The following is a 22,721-nucleotide window of genomic DNA, read 5'->3' on the forward strand; positions in this document are numbered from 1 at the left end:
CTCTTTTGCAATTAAAAAATAGCTTTTTCTTTTTTCTTTATCATTATCAATGCCTTTAGAATCAATTGCCCTTAAAATACGGTTTAAGGTAGACTTGGCAGGAAAAGTCAGCAGCGTTACCTAAGCATCGTACCCTGATTCGTAACAAGCTCACTTTGGATTTCTTTAGAAATAGAAGCTCAATGTCATGTCATCATCGGGGGAAGACATTTCAGTTTCAAGCTCTAAGAGGGATAATCTGGGAGAACAGCAACTTTTAAGAAATGCATAGGAGGGAGCCTCTCTCATACCTTTACAGGGTTTCCTGGGAGCTGGAAAAAGGAGCCTTTACGTCATCTTGCTGGGCTAAAACTTCCTCTTGCTTCGCTTACATTTTCTTTTAAGGCACAGGTCTTTTTTGTGGTCCACGGAAGGAAACCCAGGCTCCTTTGTGTTTTAAGCCTTCATTTGGCATCCTGGTCCAGTGAGGAGGAAGAGGATCAGCATCAAACCCTGGACAGGGTCTCCCTGGCTGCCTTTCGAGTCGGTGATGCCTTCAAGCCTTTAGGAATGGATGTAAGTGTGGGCTGTCTTAGTCTTTTACCCGAGTTTCTGACATACATAGCAGAGCCATGAAAACCTTCCTAGTTTTATTCCATAGCCTGATTTTGGACCTGCGAAATGGAGGCTTTGAACAGCAGGCACAGAGCGCTGTTCTGCCTTGGCGGGTGGGAGGTGGAGAGAGCCATGCTTTGTCTATGGGAGCTGGAGAAGGGCTGCCAGCACCCAGCTGGGGTGAAGTGGGTTTGTCAGAGTTCTTACTCATTTGCTCTCCTCCAGTAGCTTTAATAGGAAATACGAATCTAAGCCCAAACACGTAATTCAAGCTGAAAAAAATGTGTTGTGCCGACACCGACTTGGGCCTCCTGGGGGCCTTCTAAGACCTGAGCATGTGTGATGTTTTAGCTCAATGATGGGCCTCCACTCATCAACATGAGAGGTGGGAATCAAGCCATTCAATCATTTTGACCAAGATTTGACCTACGTAAAATGCATCCAAGTTTGCATTTTAAAATATGTGCTTACTTCAAGGGAATAGAAACAATATTGTTTACTGACTCTGAGGCCTTTGCCAATTGTCTGGAAAAATAAAAGCCTAGTGGTTGATAATTTGAATTGCTCGGTTTTAACCTGGACCCAAAAGGAAAAGGAACTTCCAAGGGTTTGCTGGGCAAGGGGTGGGAGGAGGTGGCAGAAGGAAGGCCCAAATGATTATGGTGGTTTTTGAAGAAACCCATTTTGTAATTTGTTAAGAAAAATCTTTTAATAGAAAATTCCAAGAGATCTTTTAATCATTCTTTTTCTTTCATTATAGTTCAATTCATATGTTGAGCAGCTACCTGATTGGGTTCTATCTCCAGCCCTGCCTCCTGTGAGTACTTGAAGACATGGAAGACATGGTTGACAACCTTGGGGAATTTACAATCCTATATAAGAAAACAGCCAACAAAGGTCCAAGATATTTGGATGTTTGTGAGGTGACTTCAGGATCATTTATTATTCTGTAACACGGGAAGGATCATATCAGTGCCTACCTCGTGCGCGAGGTGGTGGCACGAGGGTTAAAATGAAATCATACCTGACGAAAGGAACTTAGCACCATGCCAGGCACACTATGCGTACTTAAAAATATTATCTGTGACATCGTGAATATTATAATTATTATGCTACATGGCACGTCTTTTTGTTGGCTTCATCAGCCTGAGACTGAAATAGTCATAACAACAGAAATGAAGAAAATATTTCCCTACCATGATCTGAAGAATTGGGGACCCTCCTAGACCTGGTAAGTCCCTACTTTCCCATTCAAGCTGCCTTGACTTTCTCAAAGGCTGACCCTCACACTCCACCCCACCCCACCCTCCCCAATGGTCTCCAGCATATCTAACCCTCTCTTCACATGGACTTTTCTGTTTCTCACTCTAGGGGGTGAGTCAATCTGCTTAGATCAGGAGCATATAGCCACCTGGGTCCCCCACTGGAATAGCTCTACTTCTTTCATAGTTAAGAACGAAGTATGTTTGCAGATGGCAAAGACCATCATCATTCACTTTTAGCTATATTTCATCACTTTAGTACTAATATTGAATTCGTTTCTTGCCTAATCTATGCAGACTTCCTAGGGAAAATAGTCTCCTAAATGAGTTTTGAATTTAATCTGACTATTCCTGGCATAAAAGTCTATAAAAGAAAGGAAGCCGAGGAGATTCATGAAGAAACAAATGCAGAGGGTAATATACGGGTTCCCCACCCCAGAGGTCCAAACTCAGGGGCATCCAGTGGGGCTCAGAGCCTTCATGTGTGTGTTTACCAAGGAGCCCAGGTGATCCTTCTCAGCGAACTTTGAGACACATTGGGAGGGAGCTGTCAAGACAGGAGAGGAGGTGGAGGATTGGTCCAGGACTTTGAAGACAAGAGGTCGGAATTTGAATTTGCTGTGGTAGGCAATAGGGAAACACTTAATTATAACCAGAAGGATCATGAAATCCACTGACTGTCATACTTCCTGCTTGTCAACTCACATGGTAGGCAGAAGGAGCCTGTTTTAAAATATTTTATAGAAATACAAATGCAAACAATAAGGGACAATCATTTGCAAACTTTGAGAAGTTATAATACTCAATGCTGGCAAAGATGACTTTCTACATTACATTTACAATATAAATTAGTACAACACTTTTGGAAAGCAATTTATTAATACACAGAGCTATTAAAATTTCTTGCTCTTTGACCCAGTAATTCCACTTCCAGCAATCTAATCCAAAATGTAAAACAAGCCATACAGTTGAAGATTCATCACAGCACTGTTTATAATAGTAAAGGGTTATGCAACCTTTAATATGTTAAATATGTTGACATAGAAAAACACTTAATATATAACACTAAGTGAAAAAAGCAGGGTCTAAACCTGTACGTTTGCAACTATTTAAAAGCATCTTTACGAAATAAAAGACCAGAAAAATATATATAAAAATTATAACCATTGTATTTAAGGAGGAGGATTTTATTTTTTTTCTCTTTTCTCCAAACTTTAGGTCATAAGATTACCTTACTTCCTGATTAAAAATAAAATTATAAAGTCAGTTTGCTTTATAATTAGCTTATATCATAACTCATTTACTAACTATAAATTCAATTTATATTCTAAAACTTCTATGAACCAGTGCCATACTTTTCATGATTTCCTGGAAATGGAAATAAAACGAGAGAAATGTGAAAGCTTTGGTAACTTTGTTATGGAGACAAATTAGTGGACAGAAATCAGCTCTATTTTAGTTCTATCTGGATCTAAACTTTCTCATAAAATAACTCAATATTAATAGTTGAAATGAAAACAGTTGAGTACTTTGGGGAGACAATTCAGCTATATTCATAGAGTAAACTTTCTTTCTTGGATCTAGAGCTTATTACATTCCTGGTGCTTTGGTGTTTTTCCTTTTCCTCCTTTTAATTTTTTTTAAAATAACATTTTATTAGGAAAATTTAAAAAACATACAGAAAAGTTGAAGAATTATGGAATGAATCACATACACACACAACATAGGTCCAAACTTAGCTTTAATTTCTCACCAACTGATTAGTTTATTAGAAGAAAAAAATCATATATATACAATATATATATTTGTTTCTAAAATCTAAAATATAGTTCATGTTTTATCATTAATGTGGTAGAAACTGAATGCTAGGCACTTGCAGTTTCACTACTAAAACAAAAAATGTCAGATATTTGTCAAGTGGAAGAAAAAGATATAGAAGGTTTGTCTGAGCCACCATCTTGGAAGCAAATTTTCCCTCAGAAGTTTCTCCAACAGGGCAGCATTCTTTCCTTCCTTACCTCAAGGGGCTCCTCTCTATTTATGGAATCCAGCACTGTCTTCAGTATAGTATTGCATTATAGAATTCTGTGGTTAATACTTTATTACAGAGGTTAACATTTTACCTTCAATGTATGATTTCTGTGCAGCCAAATACTATGTTTAAAGTGAATTTTCCTCCCATGGAAGACACATCTTTTAAATTATAACATAAACAAGAAGGGAAATAATTCAGTTTGCAAAATTGGATTTCTGTCAACGTTTTCAAGAATACATATTGATTTTCAAGACAAATTTTTAAAGTGATATTTGCCTGAAAACCTGAACAGCTGGTGAGGCAGTCTTTAATAGTGGAAAGAATTTGGACTTCAGCACCCCACAGATCTGAGTTCAAAGCCCCATTCTGCCATTTCCTAGCTGTGTGAGCCTGGAAAAGTTACCTCATTTCTCTGGACCTTCCTTAAATTGAGTTAATAAAATCTACATTGCAATCTTTTTTTTGCAAAGTAAATGTTTAGCACAATGTTTTGCACATAGTAAATGTTTTAGAAAGACCATTTTTATTATTATTATTTTATTATTATATAATTACTTGACTTTCTAATTCTCTCCTCATTTATGTAATGGAAGCAGTCACATCTAACTAACAAGAGTATTATGAGCATGAAATGAGGCGTGTAAATGTTCTTTGCAAATTTCTAAAGATCCATGTCATCAATTTAAGATGATTGTTTCTATTATTATAATGGGATGATCCCCAACTTATCAACTGCAAGTGATCCTATCAAGGTCGCTTATGTCATCACTGCTAACTCCAGAGGTGACTTTGCAGTTATGATCTTTTGTGACCCCGTGGCTGTTGAGCCCCCTTGGCTCCTTGAAATGTGGGCTTTCTTTTGCTTCTAGGGCCCCGTACTCCTTATTGTCCTCGTGTCCCCTCTGGATGCTCCTTCTCAGTCCATCTGTGACTTCTCTTCCACTAGAGCTCCTCAAACATTGGGCTTCCTTGGGATGTTGTCTCCTCTTCAATTGCTACTTGTTCTGATTGATGAGCTTACCTACATCTTTGGCTTCCATTGCCTCCTTGATGCTGACGACCCCTGTGCCTTATCTTCACCCCAAACCCATCCTGAGCTTCAAAGCCAAACATCCAACCACCCACTGGCCCTCTCCACCTGGACATCCCACAGACACCTCAAGCCCAGTGTATTCAAATGGGCCCTGTTCCATTTGGGCTTTGAAAGGCATCACCATTCACAGATTTGCTCAAGCCAGAAACCTCAGGACTGTTCTCGAATTCTCCCTTTCGCTCACCTCCCATGTCCAATTATTCATTAATACTTGTCAACTCTTCCTCTGAAATAGCTCTCAAAATACACATGTATATGTAAATCTATATTCGTAAATATAAATTAAACTTAGAAATGTAGTACTCTGTGCTATAAGAGAAGCTTGTCTCCCCCTTTAAATGGAAATGTTGGTAGTAGTAAAAATAGAGCAGCAAGCGCTCATTACGAAAAGATCCTGTGGTTACCAGGGGTTGGGAGAGCGGAGAGGGGAGGTATTAGTCAAAAAGCAGCAAGTTTCAGTTATACAAGATGAATAAGGTCCTAGAGATCTACTGTACAGCATCGAGTGTATAGTTAACAATACCATATTGTATACTTTAAAATTTGCTAAGAGAGTAGATCTTATGTTAATTGTCTTATCACTAAATAATAATAATAATTAATAAAGAGGACAGGAGTAAACTTTTGGAGGTGACGTGTATAGCATAGATTGTGGTGATGGTTTCATGGGTGTATACTTATTTCCAAACTCATTAGGTTGTGCACATTAAGTATGTATAACTTTTCTTTTTCTTTTTTTTTTTTTTTGGAGAGTTAGAACACCACATAGGTTATTTTTTTTTTTTTTAAAGATTGATTGATTGATTGATTGATTGATTGTTATGTTGGGTCTTCGTTTCTGTGCTAGGGCTTTCTCCAGTTGCGGCAAGTGGGGGCCACTCTTCATCGCGGTGCGCGGGCCTCTCACTATCGTGGCCTCTCTTGTTGCGGAGCACAGGCTCCAGACGCGCAGGCTCAGTAGTTGTGGCTCACGGGCCTAGTTGCTCCGCGGCACGTGGGATCTTCCCGGACCAGGGCTCGAACCCGTGTCCCCTGCATTGGCAGGCAGATTCTCAACCACTGCGCCACCAGGGAAGCCCCACATAGGTTATTTTACTTTTTAAAAAAAATTTTCTGGTAGCCACATTTTTTTTTTAATTTTATTTATTTATTTTATTTATTTATGGCTGTGTTGGGTCTTCGTTTCTGTGCGAGTGCCTTCTCCAGTTGCGGCAAGTGGGGGCCACTCTTAATCGCGGTGCGCGGGCCTCTCACTATCGCAGCCTCTCTTGTTGCAGAGCACAGGCTCCAGACGCGCAGGCTCAGTAGTTGTGGCTCATGGGCCTAGTTGCTCCGCGGCATGTGGGATCTTCCCAGACCAGGGCTCGAACCCGTGTCCTCTGCATTGGCAGGCAGATTCTCAACCACTGCACCACCAGGGAAGTCCTTTATTTACTTTTAAAATTAACTTTTATTGGAGTATAGTTGATTTACAGTGTTGTGTTAGTTTCTGCTAATACAACAAACAGCTGATTTTGTTAACACACAACTGATTCACAGCTAAGTGAATCAGTTATACATAAACATATACCTACTCTTTTTTAGATTCTTTTCCCATATAGGTCATTACAGAGTACTGAGTAGAGTTCACCCTGCTATACAGTAGGTTCTTATTAGTTATCTATTTTATATACAGTAGTGTATATATGTCAATCCCAATCTCCCAATTCATCCCTACCCCCCCGCTTCCCCCTTGGTAACCATAAGTTTGTTTTGTACATCTATGCCTCTATTTCTGTTTTGTAAATAAGTTCATTTGTACAACTTTTCATGTCAATCATACTTCAATAAAGTGTAAGAAAAGAAATGATCCTGATTGTTGGTAGATACTAAATAATTCTAAAGATAAGACGGTCAAATACTGTCATTTGTATCTATAAGGATAAGAAAAGCTACATTGTGTGGCAGGTTATAATGTGTGAATTGAATGTGGTAGTGACATATATAAATAAAATGGCAGAGATCTAATCTGAAAAAAATAGGTGTGAATCAAAGGGGCTGCAGAATCCAAATGGGAAATGCAGCAAATGCCTTTTGCTGTCACTTTAGAGCCGCAGTGGCTTAGCACACGCTTCTCTTATTCCACTTGGCCATCGCCTGCCAAATGAGAATAACACACTTCACATCAGAAGGGAAGTGCCAAAATATTGAGAACTTCTTTTATGACATCAACCTTAAGCTCATGGTCTCCATCATTCAGCCTTTTATTGTTCCTTGCAAAGAGATTTTATCCAGAGTACATCAGCTATAAATGCAAAGGGCATGCGGCTTCAGCTTGGAAAAGTTACATACGAAGTGTCCTAATTGACTTGGATCCTTGAGACTGTCCACATTAGTGGCTAATTAACTTTAAAAAAAAAAAAGAGAGAAGGAAATAAAGCTACTTTTGGCTTAAAAAAAAAAAACAAACCCGGAGTTTACACTTTATGTTCAGTCTAAGATCAAGTATGCACTTTTAACCTTTCACCTTCTGACTCTGCTGTGTAAGGGCCAGGTCAGCCTCCAAACAGGACCTCCTCCAAGTGACTGGTATTTTTTATTGGTTTTCAGTATACGACGTTGAAGCACTTTATTGTCCAAAAGTAATTATATTTATTTAAGACTGTTACTGGAGGAGGGAAAATAAATATCCAGTGGGCCTTTATAAAGTTTTAATATAACTTTCTGTAAAGTATTAAAAAGCATACATACTTATTTCCACTTTTCATACTCTTTTTTGCTTACTAGTCACATAAGAAATATTTATCCTTTCTATTTATGTGCACTAAAAATCCTTAAGGAACTAAGACAACATCACTACCACAATTGTTTTACTTTAAATGACACTATTTTCAAAGATTTAAAAAAAAAAAACTCTCTCTTCCTTTAATCACCAATTACTCTTTCTTGCTCTCCTCTGAGTATATCAGTCCTGGACAGCTAGACCAGACTTTTTAAAATAGTTGCTTTAAGAAAATAAAAAATGGGGAGATTGGGATTGACATATATATACTAATATGTATAAAATGGATAACTAATAAGAACCTGCTGTATAAAAAAATATATAAAATGCAAAAATTCAAAAAAAAAGAAAACAAAAAATGATTTAATAAAAAGAAAAAATATATCCTATTTCCTTAGAACCTGCGCAGTATTATCATCTTATATAGTAATCTCTCTGTGCCTCAGTTTTTCCATCTACAAAATAGGAACAATAATAGTGCCTATGTTCCAGGATTGCTGGGAAGATTGAACGTGCTAACGTATAAAGACTTAGAACGCTGCCTGGCACGTGGAAAGCACCCTGTGTATAGGCTATCGTTATTGTTATTTTCCCAAAAGGAACCAATTATCTTGCATTTTGTGGAACAGCAATACTGAACTTATAGATCCCCATAGGTACCACACTGCTTGATGGCTTCATTCATGCTGTTCCCTCTGCCTGGAATGACCTTCCTTACTTTGCTTGTCTATTTCCAAGTCTGATCCATCTTGAGAAACCCCTGTTCAGCTCTAACAGCACCTCTTCTGGGAAGGCTTCCTTGATAACCTTCTCCCATCCCACGTGAAGATTCCAGATCTCTTCCCCCTGGGCTGTCTCTTTATTTTGAGTATGCTTCCACTATTGTTCTTATGATACTGAATTATAATTTATTTGCTTACATTTCTGTCTGTGTTCTTAAAGTCAGGGACTATGTAGGACTGCCTGATTCCTAGGAGGTTTCCAGTTCATGCTCCTGGAATTGAAGTATTGTTCAGTAGCATCATGTTTCTATGAAGGGAAGAGAAGCAAATTAGATGCCATACATTTTACAAAGAATTAGGATTTCAGAAAGCCTACAATTACTAGTCAGGACAAGGAAAGCCAGCAATATGCAAATCACCTCACTCATCTTTAATGTCAATTCGTTTCTTCAACACTATTTATTGACTGTTTTCCCTGGGCCTAGTCCTGCCCTTGATCCTTGGAGTACAGAAATGAGAAAAACAAAAAACAAAAAACAAAAGCAATCTCTACTCTCATGGAGCTAATGTTCTAGAAGGAGGGAGTCAGACAACAAACAATACATGCAAATAAAAAGTAAATTATATAATGAATTAGAAGATAATAAATGCTATGGAAAAAAAAAGAGAAGATGGAAAAAAGGGTTTAGGAGGATGAGGAAGGCTGGTACTGGGGAAGTGGCTGTGAGGCAAGAGGAGGGGGGTGTTTGCAAAGTTAAGTAAGGTGGTCAACATTGGCCCCATTGTGCAGGTGGAATTTGAGCAAACAATTGAAAGAAGTGAGTGAGCTAAGCATATGTCTGCAGGGAGAGAGTTCCACAACAAAGGCCCCGAGATGGGATCGGGCTTGGTATGTTCCAGGAGACCCGTGTGGGTGGAGGGGAGGCTGACAGGATCGGAGAGGTGACAAGCATCAGAGCAGGAGGCCAATGCCTTTCAACTCTCTAGAAAACCAAGTTTAAGAAGGCTCAGAATGTTGTGCTGAAGAATAAATACACTCTGCAAACACTGCATTGTATTAGAAAAGCCATCCAGAGCAGACAGGATTCTCAGAGAAATCCGGAGAAAGACAGAGAAACTCAGGCAACAAGTCTAAAGGAAACACACCAGGAAAAGAGAAATTGAATACGCTTTGCTTCTGTTATCTTTTTTCCTTTTTTTAAAAACAATTGTTTATTTTTTTAATTGAAATGAAGAATACACTAATGATAATGACTAAGCTCATCTAAAGAAACATAGGAGCTTTCAAATCATCAGAAGAGTCAGAGCCTGGGGAGAGAACTCACTGATTTTGCTCAGTATAGAAATTCAATGGGAGAGCAGAAATTAAGCTGAAGCAGAAAGGAAAGGGAATTATTATTTTCCAAGAATTCTCCCTGTTGTGCCTCTTCTACCAGACAACTTACAAGATCATAGACTATCATCAAGACAACACTGGGAAGAGGTACGATAATCCCTATTCTACATATGAGAAATCTATAGAGTTTCTGTTATCTTTTTATTAGACCTGCAGGAGACCTCTGTTCATAGGGAGCCTTGTGTAGTCATTTGCCGATGCAATTTTTGTTCTTGAGGTCTAATGGCTTGAAGAACAGAGGAAAAAGCCACACATAAATTTGAGGCTTTCACAGTCATACTTCAAAATGAGCCAGGCCAGGGAAAACATCTAAGAGCTTGGAGACAATTCTGAGTTTCATCCCAGGCCTCTCAGTAGTTTGTACAATGCAGCAGCATTTGGACAAGAGTGATGGGAAATGATTCCTCTGTAACTTTGGGGTATATTTATATTGTGGAGACTTGGGCAACTCTAATAATATCTTACAATGAATCATTTCATTCATTCATTCAACAATATTAAGTGCTTACTATGTGTCAGGCACTGTTCTAGACCCTAGGGAGATAGCAGTGAATAAACAGCCCCAAATCCTCCTCTTTATGGAGTCAATTGAAGAATATACAAAATATATATGTCAGATGGTGGCAAGGGCTCTGGAGAAAAATAAAGCAGGGTTAGGACAAGTGTCAAAAGCAGTGGAGTCAGGAAGATCACTATTTTATACAAAGCAGCCAGAGAAGTGCTCTCTGATGAAGTGACAGTTGGCAGACACTTGAAGAAAGTAAGGGTACAACCATTAGGATATAAGAGGATTCCAGGCAGAGCAACCGCTAGTGCAAACGGCCTGAGGCAGGAGTGTATGGGAATAAATAATGCTTCATGGTTTATGGATCACTTTCACATTCTTTCTTTTATTTCATCCTCACCAGATCCTTGGAAAATAGAGAAGACAAGTATTGTTTTTTTCCCTTTTACCAGTGAATAGATGGAGGGCACAGTAGTGGTTTGGTGAAGAAATGCAAATAAGTGGTTTCTGGAGAACTTGAACCCAAGTCATTCCCAAGTTAATGCTTGTCCACCCACTACCCCCTAGATACCTTGAGGAAGCCAGACATGCTGCAGGACCCCTCACAGACCTTCGGGAATAAGCAAAGCAGCAAGTGAATTAGGTGTTCGCCGTGCGCAGTTTGTGGGCAGGAGCCCTGGAATTGAGCATCCGTCAGAATCACAGAATGTTCACTATTGTTTCTGATCCAGCACGAACAACACTGACAGACACAGAGGGGACCCATCTCGGTCTGCAAGGAATACGCTGTTTAAGACTTTTCTGAGTCCCTATTTCCTGACCCAGGATCCGACTCTTCCCACGACGCCTGGGAGCGCAAACACCCCTCCCTTCGGGGGAAATCTGACCTCTCACCCACAAGAGTGCGGTCTCAGCTCCGACCCCATTCCCCACCAGGGCGATCGCTGCAGAGCACACTATCCCAACAGCAGTACCATTCCCAGCCCTGGGGGATTCAGCCTTAAATAATACCACATGTCTGACATTCCCGGACAGTCCTGCTTCCAGCTTTGCCCAGCCCGGCCCAATTCTTTTTTTTTATGGTGGTTTTCCTGCTTGAAGTAAAGGTTATGCCTGCACAGCCCTCCTGCAGCTTTATCAGTCTCAGTTCCCCAGCTCCTGTCAGCAACTGCTCAAACAAGAACACACACACACCCCTGCAAAAGAAAAAGCAAGAGTATACAGGCTCCTTCACAACTTTCACAGAACACTGTTAATTTCAGGTAACATACATATGAACTATCATTGTAGTTTCTCTCTCAAATATATGAGTATATATACATGCACATATATACATATGGACTGTATACACATATACAAGTGCATACACATGCATATACACACACACTCAAATGGCTAAACAAATCATTTATTTAGTTTTAATTGTTTAATATTTATCATGTTCTCAGGATTGGCATGGCAAGTTACTGATTTGTGTGAAGGACTGTTTTAGATTACAGAAACAGTCTTAGAAAAAGAATTCTTGGACAACTTGCAGTTAACTAGGGAATAAGGATATCAAAAATAGCAAAAACTCCCCACAGCGGACACTGGCAGCCAGGCTTCCGGCCCCCCTCTTGCTCTGGGGTTGTTTGACTCCTTAGATTGATTTATAAATCAGTTTTGCAACAGTGATTTCTATAATCCCCCTGGTGAGATTTTTGGCTGCTTCTTCTTCATGTCTTTTAAATTTATATATAAATGAAAGTTGTATATATAAATCATAGTCTTTGGTGTTGGGGGATAAGTCCTACAACCTGATCAGCAGAACATCAAAATGTTCTCAGACCTCTGTTGCTAACAGTAGATCAGAATATTTTTCTTTGTGTTCTTCCAGTCCTTTGCTTCTGTTTTTACTGATATACAGTTAATTTGACACAAGTAATTTTATACAGCACAAAGAAGAGTTGTAATTGTGGGACTATCCAGTTAGGTAGATGAATATAAATGGCCCAGGTGATGTATGACCACCAAGTCTTCAGTGGACCCACCCTCAGCATTAACCCCCATCTCCTCCACTTTTCCTCTTCAGATTATCTGTTTGGACTCTGAATATCCAACCTAGACTCTAGACACAGCCATAAAACTGAGTTGCAGACACTGAAGTCTACTGTCAGAGCAACCAGTGCTTTGATGTCCTATAACGACATGAGATCAAAAGAGTTTATAATTTTCTCAAGTTTATTATTTGACCATTATTAATGAAATGTGCTGATCATGTAACTTTACTTTTTGTGCTTAAGTATTGAGGAAGGCATTTATTTTCATAGAGAGCATTAAAAAATGTGGTGATTCTAATTCCCTCTGTAACCCACAGTACCTTCTTCTAAAATTTTAGACCCCTTCCTCTTTTGTGTTATGCAGTGATTTTCCCTGGACATTTAGGAGATAATGCGATGTTTTGGCAGAGATGTTTATTTCCAGGCATTACTGCATTTACTATTCTGTTTGACCTCCAAGTCCGGGGTCATGGATGTTGAATGAAGAAATCCCAAAGTGACCAGATGTGAATTACATGTGCTGGACGGGAGATGATTCGAGGAATGGCTGACTGGAAGATGGAACACAGGGCACTGATGGTTTCCTAAGGGCAACATTTATTGGGCAACAGTCTGCCAGCTGGTAAAGGGAGGCACTTGTTCAGTCCTGGTGCTTTATTCTAGCCAAGAGGAAAGGAAAGCCTAAAAGATCAAGGATACAAATGAAAAACAAACATGGAAAGCTGCAAAGTTAAGAACACCAAGAGGGGGAAGCCACAAGGGAACCAGATTATATTTCAGAGTTAAAAAAAAAAAAAAAAAAAAAAAGCACAAAAAAACCTATAATCTGTCTTGTAAATTAATCCCACACTTAATTTTTGAAATTCCTTCCCATTTCCCCAGACTTGAGACAATATGAGGGAAATGGAATGTTATAGGGGAGTGGCAGCCAGGCACTTAGTGGCAAACTAGTTTACTTTCACAATTTCCTTTCATATGTAGATTCAGCCCTGCCTTTTCCTTTGTCATTGCTTACAAAGATCTAAGCTTCCTTCCTGAGGCATCATCTTTTATTAATCAGCTTATCCACAAAAGAGTCCAAGAGACTGGAGCTGTGTTCAGACAGATGTTGATAAATGTCTTAAGTTTCTTATAAACGAAATCAAGGCCAGCCATGTTTTATTAATCAGTTATCCTTCATACATATTTTGTCCTCCGTATATTGGCTCACACTTTATATGCCATCCTGTTTACACTGTCCTGATTTAATTCAAGACTGTTAGCCTCTACTTGGAAAGACAGGTAGTCCTGTATGAGTCTTTACATATACTTAAGGGCTAATATAAACAGTCATTTATAGATGCATATTTAGCAAAACAACATTAGGTGTTAGTGAGGAAAATGACAATCATGCATTTATGAAGTACGTTTACTTTATTGACAAAGGTAAGAATATAAAAATGGTCAAAAATCTGCTGGTGGAAATGTTTAGGAACTTAGCTTTCAGTATCCTTATGCCTCTGCTCAGAAAGTCAAAAACATATTGAACAAACATACTGCTATTAATAGAGCCTCACATGGTCTGGTTTTGTCCTATATTCTAATTTAAGGGATTCTGACTTGGGGCTCCAAAATAGTAAACGCAAATTACTATCAAAGCAGGTCATCTTCCTGATTGTTGCTATAGTGGTTATATTAGTTCAAGGCATATTACAAGGATAAGAAAATAATTAAGCAAGAGAATGATGTTCCACCTATGGAATAAATTATGTATAGTAACAAATAGTCTTCAGGTGTAAACTATGGTGTTAGTCTGGTGTTAATGACCAACTGTTCTATGAAAACCTAGGGTAAAGTTCTTAGTTAGAAGCTAATTTCCTGTCTGCCCTAATTTATACCTTTGCATTCTTCGATTGTCCCACCTTTGGGTCTTCTATATGTGCTGTGCACCTGTGTATCCCACTCTGGTCCATTCTGTGCTCCATCTGGTGGCAGAATTGTTTCTGATTATACAGAAAGTCTCTTGGACTGCAATTTCTTCATGTTCAGGGTTTAAAGAATAGGCCTTCTACCACAAATACACAGGGTTCTGCTCGGCAGTTTTGTCATTTCTATTTTGGTGGCCAGTTGCTATCACTGAGTACAGGCAATGGATCCAGTGCAGGCGTTACAAGCATCCCATCACCCTCTCCCCTGTGCTCTGTGAAATGATCTTTCATCCGCACTGTGCCAGGAAGAGTTTCCTGTACCTCTTTGATTCTGGATGGAATTAGAATACATTCTGGATTAGGAAGCACCTGAAAAACTCTGTCCCATTACCTCAATGCCTATTTCTCTTTGGCTGTTACTCTTTTCTTGTTACAAAAATACCAGTAACAAAGAAACTCTCTGCCCTGGATTGACACTGGGCCTATCAGGGAGGAACCAGTATTTTGCTTATGTGCACGCTTAGGATTTGCAAATTGACAAGAGAGATTCCTTCAAAGTAAAAATAGATGATTCTCACAGCATAAAAAATATCTCCTGAGTACGCAAGCTGATATAAAGGCTAGATACCAAAAAATAAACCCTTTCCTAATTTTTTTGTATTTATATCAATGGGTAGTCAGCAGTTATATGTTCCTGGATTTTGGATATAAAACTTGTATATAAGAAAAAAAATAATTTTAGCAAATAACTTTAGAATTTTAGAAAATAGGCATTTATGTGTTATGTCTAACCTGCTTTGATCCTATGCTGTATGTTAACCTGAGATAAAATATTTTAAAGATGTTTTAAGATTGATGATTTTTTATGAGCATATTTTTTTTAATTTGAAGTATAGTTGATTTACAATATTGTGTTAGTTTCAGCTGTACAGCATAGTGATTCAGCTTTTTTTTTTTTTGTATATTATATTCCATTATAGGTTATTATAAGATACTGAGTATAATTTCCTGTGCTATACAGTAAATCCTTATTGCTTATCTATTTTATGTATAATAGTTTGTATCTGTTAATTCCATACTCCTAATTTGTCCCTCCCACTCTCCCTTTCCACCTTGGCAACCGTAAGTTTGTTTTCTATGTCTGTGAGTCTGTTTCTATTTTTTATATACATTCATTTGTATAATTATAAGTGATATCACATAGTATTTGTCTTTCTCTGTCTGAATTATTTCACTAAGCATAATGTTCTCTGGGTTCATCCATGTTGCTGCAAATGGCAAATTTCATTCTTTTTTCTGGCTGAGTAATATTCCATTGTATATACATATACCACGTCTTCTATATCCATTCATCTGTTCATGGGCACTTGGGTTGCCTCCGTGTCTTTGATATTATAAATAGTGCTGCTATGAACATTGGGGTGCATGTATCTTTTCAAATTAAGAGTTTTCATTTTTTTCCAGATATATATCCTGGAGTGGAATTGCTGGATCATATTGTAGCTCCATTTTTAGTTTTTTAAGAAACCTCCGTACTGTTTTCCATAGCAGCTGTACCAGTTTTCATTCTCAGTGGCAGTGTACAAGGGTTCCCTTTTCTCCACACCCTCTCCAGCATTTATTATTTGTAGAATTTTTGTAGACAGCCATTCTGACAGGTATGAGGTGATACCTCATTGTGGTTTTGATTTGCATTTCTCTAATATTAGCAGTGTTGAGCATCTTTTCATGTGCCTGTTGGCCATCTGTATGTCTTCTTTGGAGAAATGTCATTTAGGTTTTCTGCCCATTTTATGATTGGGTTGCTTGTTTTTTTGACATTGAGTTGTATGAGCTGTTTTTATATTTTGGATATTACCCCCTTGTTATTTGTATTTTTTTCAAATATTTTCTCCCATTCTGTATAATGTCTTTTTGTTTTATTGGTGGCTTCCTTTGCTATGCAAAAGCTTTTAAGTTTGATTGTCTCATTTGTTTATTTTTGCTTTTATTTCTTTTGTCTTGGGAGACTGATCTAAGATAATATTGCTATGATTTATGTCCAAGAACATTTTGCCTATGTTCTCATCTAGGAGTTTCATGGTGTCATGTCCTACATTTAGGTCTTTAATCCATTTTGAGTTTATTTTGTACATGGTGTGACGAAAGGTTCTAATTTCATTTTTTTTTTTTTTTTTACATGTAGTTGCCCAGCTTTCCCAACACCATTTCTTGAAGAGACTGTGTTTTCTCCATTGTATAGTCTTACCTCTCTTGCTGTAGATTAATTGACCATAGGTGCATAGGTTCATTTCTGAGCTCTCTATTCTGTTCCCCTTATCTATATGTCTGTTTTTGTGCCAATGCCATGCTGTTTTGATTACTGTAGCTTTGTGTATAGTCTGAGGTCTGGGAGGGTTATACCTCCAGCTTTCTTCTTTTTTTCTCAGGATTGCTCTCTTAATTTCCCTTTCTGATAGTTCGTTATTAAAGAAAAGCAACAGATTTCCATACATTAATCCTGTATCCTGCAACTTTATTGAATTCATTTATTAGTTCTAATAGTGTTTGTGTGGAGACTTTAGGGTTCTCTTTATAGAGTATCATGTCATCTGCAAATAGTGAGAGTTTTACCACTTACCTTCCAATTTGGATACCTTTTATTTCTTTTTATTGTCTGATTGCTGTGGCTAAGACTTCCAATGATTAGGAGTGGTGAGAGTGGGCATCCTTGTCTTGTTCCTGAATTTAGCAGGAAGCTTTTCACTGTTGAGTATTATGTTGGCTGTGGGTTTGTTGTACATAGCTTTTATTATGTTGAGATATATTCCCTCTATACCCACTTTGGTGGGAGTTTTTTTTATCATGAATGGGTGTTGAATTTTGTCAAATGCTTTTTCTGCATCTATTGAGATGATAATGTGGTTTTTGTCTTTCCTTTCGTTAATGTGGTATGTCACATTGATTTGCATATGTTGAATCATCATTGTGACCCTGGAATAAATCCAACTTGATCATGGTGTATGATCCTTTTTATATATTGTTGGATTCAGTTTGCTAATATTTTGTTGAGGACTTCTGCATCTATATTCACCAAAGATATAGGCTTGTAATTTTCTTTTTTTGTAGTGTCTTTGTCTACTTTTGGTATCAGGGTGATGGTGACCTCATAGAATGAATTTTGGAGTGGTCTCTCCTCTTCAAATTTTTGGAGTAGTTTGAGAAGCAAGGTATAATTTCTTCTTTATATGTTTGATAGAATTCCCCAGTGAAGCCATCTGGTCCTGGACTTCTGTTTGCAGAGAGTTTTTTAAATTACATATTCTATTTCCTGCCTATTGATCAGTTTGTTCAAATTATCTGTTTCTTTTTGACTCAGTCTTGGCAGTCTGTATGTTTCTAGAAACTTGTCCATTTCTTCCAGGTTGTCCAATCTGTTGTCATATAACTGTTCATAATATTCTCTTATAATTTTTTGTATTTATATGGTATTGGTTATTATTTCTCCTCTTTGATTTCTTAGTTTGTTTATTTGGGTCCTCTCTCTTTTCTTCTTGGTGAGCCTGGCTGGAGGTCTGCCAATTTTGTTTATCGTTTCAAAAAAACAGGTCTTGACTTTATTGATCTTTTCTATTGTTTTTTATCTCTATTAAATTATTTTCTTTCTTACCTTTATTATTGCCTTCCTTCTGCTGATTTTTTTTTTAAACATCTTTATTGAAGTATAATTGCTTTACAATGGTGTGTTGGTTTCTGCTTTATAACAAAGTGAATCAGTTATACATATACATATGTTCCCATATCTCTTCCCTCTTGCATCTCCCTCCCTCCCATCCTCCCCATCCCACCCCTCTAGGTGGTCACAAAGCACCGAGCTGTTCTCCCTGTGCTATGCGGCTGCTTCCCACTAGCTATCTATTTTACATTTGGTAGTGTATATATGTCCATGACACTCTCTCACCCTGTCACATCTCACCCCTCCCCCTCCCCATATCCTCAAGTCCATTCTCTAGTAGGTCTGTGTCTTTATTCCCGTCTTGCCACTAGGTTCTTCATGGCCTTTTTTTTTTTTTTTTCCCTTAGATTCCATATATATGTGTTAGCATACTGTATTTGTTTTTCTCTTTCTGACTTACTTCACTCTGTATGACAGACTCTAACTCCATCCACCTCATTACAAATACCTCCATTTCATTTCTTTTTATGGCTGAGTAATATTCCATTGTATATATGTGCCACATCTTCTTTATCCATTCATCTGTCGATGGACATTTAGGTTGCTTCCATGTCCTGGCTATTGTAAATAGAGCTACAATGAACATTTTGGTACATGACTCTTTTTGAACTATGGTTTTCTCAGGGTATATGCCCAGTAGTGGGATTGCTGGGTCGTATGGTAGTTCTATTTGTAGTTTTTTAAGGAACCTCCATACTGTTTTCCATAGTGGCTGTATCAATTTACATTCCCACCAACAGTGCAAGAGGGTTCCCTTTTCTCCACACCCTCCCCAGCATTTATTGTTTCTAGATTTTTTGATGATGGCCATTCTGACCGGTGTGAGATGATATCTCATTGTAGTTTTGATTTGCATTTCTCTAATGATTAATGATGTTGAGCATTCTTTCATGTGTCTGTTGGCAATCTGTATTATCTTCTTTGGAGAAATGTCTATTTAGGTCTTCTGCCCATTTTTGGATTGGGTTGTTTGTTTTTTCGTTATTGAGCTGCATGAGCTGCTTGTAAATCTTGGAGATTAATCCTTTGTCAGTTGCTTCATTTGCAAATATTTTCTCCCATTCTGATGGTTGTCTTTTGGTCTTGTTTATGGTTTCCTTTGCTGTGCAAAAGCTTTTAAGTTTCATTGGGTCCCATTTGTTTATTTGTGTTCTTATTTCCATTTCTCTAGGAGCTGGGTCAAAAAGGATCTTGCTGTGATTTATGTCATAGAGTGTTCTGCCTATGTTTTCCTCTAAGAGTTTGATAGTGTCTGGCCTTACACTTAGGTCTTTAATCCATTTTGAGTTTATTTTTGTGCATGGTGTCAGGGAGTGTTCTAATTTCATACTTTTACATGTATCTGTCCAATTTTCCCAGCACCACTTATTGAAGAGGCTGTCTTTTCTCCACTGTATATGCTTGCCTCCTTTATCAAAGATAAGGTGACCATATGTGCGTGGGTTTATCTCTGGGCTTTCTATCCTGTTCCATTGATCTGTATTTCTGTTTTTGTGCCAGTACCAAACTGTCTTGATTACTGTAGCTTTGTAATATAGTCTGAAGTCAGGGAGCCTGATTCCCCCAGCTCCATTTTTCGTTCTCAAGGTTGCTTTGGCTATTCGGGGTCTTTTGTGTTTCCATCTTCTGCTGATTTTGGGCTTTGTTTGTTCTTCTTTTTCTAATTCTTTTAGGTGGTAGGTTAGGTTGTTTATTTCAAATTTTTCTTATTTCTTGAGGAAGGCCTGTATCGCTATGAACTTCTCTCTTAGAACTGCTTTTGCTGCCTCCCATAGACATCTGTGAAGTTGTCTCAAGGTATTTTTTGATTTCTTCTTTGATTGCATCAGTGACCCATTGGTTTTTTTTAGTAGCATGTTGTTTAGTCTCCATATGTTCTCTTTTCCCCCATTTTTCTTTTTGTAGTTGATTTCTAGTTTCATACTGTTATGGTCAGAAGAGATGCATGAAATAATTTCTATCCTCTTAAATTTGTTGAGGCTTGATTTGTGACCTAGTATGTGGTCTAACCTAGAGAATGTTCCATGTCCCTTGAAAAGAATGTGTGTTCTGGGTTTTTTTTGGATGTAGTGTCCTGTAGATATCAATTTAGTCAAACTGGTTTACTGTGTTATTTAGGACCTCTGTTGCCTTACTGATTCTTCTATCTGGATGGTCTCTCCACTGATGTCAGTGGGGTGTTAAAGTCTCCTACTATTATTGTATTATTATCAATTTCTCCTTTTATGTCTGTTAGTATTTGCTTGATATATTTAGGTGCTCCAATATTGGGTGTGTATATGTCAATGAGTGTAATATCCTCTTCTTCTATTGATCCCTTTATCATTATATAATGCTCTTCTTTGTCTTTCTTTACGGCTTCTGTTTTAAAGTCTACTTTTTCTGATATGAGTATTGCTACCCTCACTTTCTCGTCATTTCCATTTGCATGAAATATCTTTTTCCATCTCCTTACTTTCAGTCTGTGTGTGTCTCTCACCCAAAGGTGAGTCTCTGACCACTTATTTTTTAGAATTAGGCATAATTTACGTACAATAACATTTAGGGAATTTGTTTCCAGTTTGAAGACAATTGGACAATTGTATCCACCTGTGTAACCACCACCCAAAACAAGTTATAGAACATTCCCAGTACCCTATAAAACATTCCCATGTGGCCCATTCCAGTAAATTTCCACCTCAAGCAACCACTTTCCAATTGCTAACAGTTTAGATTAGTTTTGCCCAGTTTGGGCTTCATATAAATGGAATCATACAGTATTCATTCCTTTTTGTCTGGCTTCTTTCACTAAACAGTGTTTGGTAGCTTCATCCATGTTATAGTTGCCAAGTCTGATTGCTTTCCGTTTTCAAAAATATTATGAGGTACATGCTGGATCAAAAAATACTGAGAAATTAGAAAGTATGAAATAATAAGTAAGTTTTTTAATGATAAAAATTACCTTGAAGATCCTTCTGCCCTAATTTGCAGCCCAGCTTGTGAGTCTCCCATATGATGCTTGTGCTACCTGGAGCTCTGGCCTTTGTAGGAACATCTCCAATACAGGAACCCATCACTTCACGAGGCATCTAAAGTACCATGAATCCATACTTTAAAAAAGATGTACGAATACTATGTAAATTTCCCAGATTATTAGAAATGATCCTTCATAGTTTTAATGTGTGGAAAGGGCTCTAGTGAAGAAGGGAGAAAATTTCCTCAAACAAATAATATTTTGCTAAAGTTTCAGTTTTATTTCTGAGTCGGAATATCTGCAGTCCTAAAAGAAGGACTCTGTTTCAAATTGCTTTCCTCCTGTAAAGAATTTGCAAGTCGCAGTCATATTTTTTCAGTAATAGATTTCTGTATTTCTAAGGAAGCCTACATAAAAAATCATTAATTTTACATATTTCCTATCTCCTTTATTATTTTACACAGTTGAATAAATTCCCTTCAAGCCTGATCAATGTCCTGGTCAACACTTGGGTTGTGCTTAATCTTTCATGAAATCAATCAGATACTCTATGTTTTATTTCCTCAAGTAGCGACAGAATCAGGATTATTAACAATACCAATAGATCACACTCAGCTTTTTGGTTTCCTCAGTGTAAGTTAAGCCCTTAAAAACAAACTCTATAAAACATTTTATTCTGGTTTTCCTATTGTTTATGATTATATTTCCATTTGACTAACTTCATAGTAAACAACAGCAATGCAAGTGATAATGGCAGGGATAAATTAATCACTGAAATTTGTCAGCCAAAGATTATCTAAGCACTTACTTTAAACTGATTTATGAAATTTGAAGAATATCTGAAAGACAGAGACTTTTAAAAATAATGTCACATTTTACTATATATATCAGAATATAGGGCATCAAATCCAGACAGTTATATACAGCATGTGTTTCTTGAGAACAAGGACTTCTTCATCTCCTCTTCCTTTTCCTCCCTTCTCTCCATATTTTTCTTTTTTTTTTTTTAACATCTTTATTGGAGTATAATTGCTTTACAATGGTGTGTTAGTTTCTGCTTTATAACAAAGTGAATCAGCTATACATATACATACATCCCCATATCTCCTCCCTCTTGCATCTCCCTCCCACCCTCCCTATCCCACCCCTCTAGGTGGTCACAAAGCACCAAGCTGATCTCTCTGTGCTATGTGGCTGCTTCCCACTAGCTATCTATTTTACGTTTGGTAGTGTATATATGTCCATGCCACTCTCTCACTTCATCCCATCTTACCCTTGAGCCCTTCTACGTTCTAGTTTGGTACTCAAGTGTAAGTTCCATGTCTGTCTGTTCTCTGAGTAAGATTTCTTACCTAAGTATACAGAGTTGATAATGACAGACATAAGAGGAAGCTTGGCTTCTGTCTCGACCTCTCTCTCCACATAACCAAGTCAATTACATTTTGGCTGCTAAAGCTGTTGCCTCTTCCCAGCTCCACCACTCCTGTTTTTTTCTAGACTCTATATGAATTTGTACAATTTGTTCCTAAACTGGTCTCCATAACCTGACTCCTAACAATACATCCTCCACATGGTCCCCAGAAGAGCTTTTTATAACTCAGACCTGACCATGTCACCTTCCTGCTTGAACCAGGCAATGGTCCCCCATGATCTCAGGTGAAAAACTAAAATCTTGGCTTAGCCTATAAGGCCCTGTAAAACCTTACCGTTTTCCAGCTCTCCACCTGCATTTTCCACCT

General features: G+C 37.9%; 2 long non-coding RNA genes across 3 annotated transcripts in view; one reads left to right on the plus strand and one right to left on the minus strand.

The window, feature by feature from the left end:
- The first annotated feature begins 394 nt into the window (after positions 1 to 394).
- LOC132376146 (uncharacterized) overlaps positions 395 to 22,721 on the plus strand; it is a 31,028-nt gene continuing 8,701 nt past the window's right edge. The window contains exons 1-2 of the long non-coding RNA XR_009506223.1: positions 395 to 555; positions 1,355 to 1,825. This is a non-coding gene — a long non-coding RNA (uncharacterized LOC132376146). The remainder of the gene's footprint in view (positions 556 to 1,354; positions 1,826 to 22,721) is intronic.
- The window catches only part of LOC132376400 (uncharacterized), a 143,401-nt gene continuing 128,814 nt past the window's right edge, over positions 8,135 to 22,721 (minus strand). For both annotated transcript variants that reach the window (XR_009506288.1, XR_009506287.1), the window contains exons 8-10: positions 20,971 to 21,097; positions 14,285 to 14,371; positions 8,135 to 8,774 (exon numbers count right to left, since the gene is read on the minus strand). This is a non-coding gene — a long non-coding RNA (uncharacterized LOC132376400). The remainder of the gene's footprint in view (positions 8,775 to 14,284; positions 14,372 to 20,970; positions 21,098 to 22,721) is intronic.

Source organism: Balaenoptera ricei, chromosome 12, assembly GCF_028023285.1.
Source record: "Balaenoptera ricei isolate mBalRic1 chromosome 12, mBalRic1.hap2, whole genome shotgun sequence".
Taxonomy (NCBI): Eukaryota; Metazoa; Chordata; class Mammalia; order Artiodactyla; family Balaenopteridae; genus Balaenoptera; species Balaenoptera ricei.